The 3,706-nt window shown below is 50.5% G+C and overlaps 1 pseudogene; it reads left to right on the top strand.

Moving 5' to 3' along the window:
* The first annotated feature begins 269 nt into the window (after nucleotides 1-269).
* LOC102763485 overlaps nucleotides 270-3,706 on the top strand; it is a 16,924-nt pseudogene continuing 13,487 nt past the window's right edge.

The following is a 3,706-nucleotide window of genomic DNA, read 5'->3' as shown; positions in this document are numbered from 1 at the left end:
TGATAAAAAAGAAAAAAGAGCAGAGATGGATGAACTATTCTCCTTATGTTCTTAATTAGATGTTGCCAAAGGTGCTTTATTTCATCTTGGCCACTCACTCGTCAGTTGACAATGTGGTCTTTTCCTCCTGGATGTTTTGGAGACACTCATCTGCTTTTGCTGAGCATGCTGTTTAGTTATGCAAACAACTACTTGCTAGAAAAGAAAACAAAACAAAAAATCCTGTCCCCTGATTCTCCCAGCCTCTCCCCAGACTCCACAAGTCCGCACCTCCACCTGCACCTCAGCCACGGATCTATGATTTGTTTGTGAGCTTTGATGACACCCCTATGGGGGCCACCTCCCTGGCCCGGGTCCGTAAGGCAGTGCTGCATGACAGGTGGATGGTGGCTGTGAAGGTCCAGCAACCGAAGGTGCAGGTGCAGAGCTCAAAGGACATTCTCCTGATGGGGGCGCTCGTCCTGGCTGTCAAACAGCTGCTTCCAGCATTTGAATTCATGTGGCTGGTGGACGAAGCCAGGAAGAACTTGCCTTTGGAGTTGGATTTCCTCAATGAAGGGAGGAATGCAGAGAAAGTGGCCCAAATACTCAAGCACTTTGATTTCTTAAAGGTCCCCCAAATCTACTGGGAGCTGTCCACCAAGCGGGTCATTCTGATGGAGTTTTAGATGGTGTGCAGGTCAACGACAGAGACTACATGGAGAGGAACAAGATTGATGTCAACGAGATCTCGTGCCACCCAGGCAAGATACATATACAGTGAAATGATTTTTGTCAACAGCTTCGTGCACTGCGACCCCCACCCAGGCAGCGTGCTGGTGCGCAAGGGCCCGGACACCGGAGAGGCGGAGTTTGTCCTGTGGGATCACGGGCTCTACCAGGCGCTCACGGAAGAGTTCCGCCTGGACCACTGCCACCTCTGGCAGTCGCTGATCTGGACTGACATGGAGAAGGTGAAGAAGTATTGCCAGCATCTGGGAGCTGGCGACTTCCACCCCTTGCTGGCCTGCATGCTGATGGCCTGCTCGTGGAACTTGGTCAACAGGGGCATCAGCCAAGCTCCAGTCACTGCCCCTGAGAAATGAGAAAAAACGCGGCCACCTGCCTCCGCCAGATCAGCCAGCTCCTCACCCAAGTGCCACGCCAGATGCTGCTCATCTTCAAGATCAATGACCTACTGCGAGGCATCGAGGCAACCCTGGGCACCTGCGCTAGCTCCTTCCTCAACATGTCATGTTGCTGCGTCAGAGCACTTGCCACGAAAACAAGAACACCTTCAAAAAGACCCAGATCTCCTTCAGTGAGACCTTCAGCCTGTGGCAGATCAGCCTTCATGAACTCATTCTGCGTACGAAGGGGCTGAGGCTGGCCAGCTGGGTCTTGGTTCTGCTTTGCTGGCTGTTGCCTGCTCCACACTGAGTGGATTTCTATCCCCTTCCCTTTTTCAGTGTGACTCTATGGTGGGCACGGAGGCATGAGCCTTTACTCATGTCTCTATCAGTTGCCCTGTTTCTGCCACTTGGTGCCCTGGAGTCCCGAGGTCACAGTCTGGAATTCCTGTCCCACCATAGCCCTGTGTGAACCACAAGCTGACCATGCAGTAGTGTCTCTCCTTATCCAGGGAGATGGCACACAGTCTGCTTTCTGACTCCTGGCCTGTGCTGTTGGGTGAGACGTCCCCCCACTTCCATTAGCCCTCCCTGTGGCCCATCAATCCCACAGAGGGTGTAGGAAGTTTGACTTTACTGGAGGGGAGCAGGGTCGCTGAACTTGCTTGAGACAGGTTCCCTCTCCTCACCCTCACACTCCCCACAGGTGTCACCCCTTAGTGAGCGGCTTGGCCTCCAAGGCAGGCTGTGCCGCAGGCATGGGTTCACTGAGGTACTGGGGACCCCCTTGGGTAATGAAGCCCTTCAGGTCTTGCTCGGTGGGATTTGTAGTCTAGGTGGGAGTGAATCCACTTTGGCCATTAGGCAGGGGCGGACCTGGACACCATGTGCCATTGTGTTCTGCCTGGCTTCTTGCCTCTGCACCGCCAGGTTGCCACTGCAGGGCCGGGCCACTTCCTGCTTCTTGTAGGTTTCTCTCATCCACCAAGACTTAGACCTCCTCGGAGCTGTTAAGAAGCCCATGGCCAGGAATTCAGAGGCTCAGCTGAAACCCCTGGGTTCTCACCATAATCCCTGTGACCGGGCACCTGCCTTGTTCTAATAATTGCTTCCTGGCTTAGCCCTTTGGTTCATCGTGTGATGCCCCAAGTCCAGGAGACTGTTGTCTGAACCTCACTTACTGTGGCTAGGGTTCCACTCTGTCACCTGCCTGGACCCTGTGCTTTACCTTATTGCCTGCGGCCAGTCTGCCCCTCTCCCAGCACGAACATCTGCTCCTGTTTCTGGGACACGCCAAACTCTGGTTTTAACTCCTGTCCCTGTGTGTTCTCCAGGTGCTATTGGGTTGAATGTCTCCACACTTCCCTTAATTCCTTCTGTGTCAGGGTGGACCATGGATCCCACCCATACTGGCACATTTAACTTACAGGAAGTTTGAATTTGCTGGAGGGGAGCATGGTCTCTGAGCTGGCTGGAGGCAGGTTCCTTCTCTCTGCCCTGTCACTGTCCACAGGGGTCACACCCAGATTCAGTAGGTCCTAGCTCAGCCGTGGGCAAACTACGGCCTGCAGGCCGGATCCGGCCCGTTTGAAATGAATAAAAGTAAAAAAAAAAAAAGACCGTACCCTTTTATGTAATGATGTTTACTTTGAATTTATATTAGTTCACACAAACACTCCATCCATGCTTTTGTTCCGGCCCTCCGGTCCAGTTTAAGAACCCATTGTGGCCCTCGACTCAAAAAGTTTGCCCACCCCTGGACTAGCTCTTCCTGAGCACCTTTGCTCAAGGACAATAACTGTATTTGAGTCTCTGTGATTTAATTCACCCCATTCTTGGGGCAGAAAACCCCCAAATTTGAGCCTTATTTTCTGTTCGAATTGTTCATAATACAATAATCAGATTTTCCACTGACCACAGATGAGTCGCAATCCCTTTATTTCCTGAAAGAATTAATTGTTCTTAGTGACTATTTGGGTGTGTCCAGGGGCCTGAGAGAATAATTTGCAAAATCTGTTACTCATCATGAGGATACATACTGGATATCATATATATATAATATATTTTATTGATTTTTTACAGAGAGGAAGGGAGAGGGATAGAGGTAAAAAAAAAAAATCCAGGGTAAAAAAAGAAAATTTTCGGGGAGATCATTTTAAAGCCTCAGTGAGACTTTACGTTTATTTTAAAACTATTTTTAGTTTTTGGTTCTTTAAAATCTTTTTTTTTGTTTTATTTCTAATTTGCTTCCAGAAATGCATCTTTGCCGTGAAAGCTTCATCCTAGGGAATTAGCCAATCGCACCCGCGCACTTATTTATCTGGGGACTTTTGTTTCTATTTTCTCAGTATTGTGGTTGTGACTTATTATCTGTTAGACTGCGAAGATTTAAAGACCTGAGTCCTTCCCAAAAACTCTTTCCAGAAATCCTGGCGTTAACTCCGCCCCATCTCTCGCGAGAGTTGAAACCGGAAGTGGGATATATTGCAGGCGTCGCGACAAGGTGGCGGCTCAGTTCACGTTGGCGGGAGCTGAGCGACCCGCCCGGCCTTGGCTCTCCGCACGGGGCTCGCTCGGCTCTCGGCGCCGGCAGGATG

Source organism: Myotis davidii, unplaced genomic scaffold (assembly GCF_000327345.1).
Source record: "Myotis davidii unplaced genomic scaffold, ASM32734v1 scaffold415, whole genome shotgun sequence".
Lineage (NCBI taxonomy): Eukaryota > Metazoa > Chordata > Mammalia > Chiroptera > Vespertilionidae > Myotis > Myotis davidii.
The sequence above is the reverse complement of the archived record's forward strand: the minus strand, read 5'-3'. Positions and strand labels throughout refer to the sequence as shown.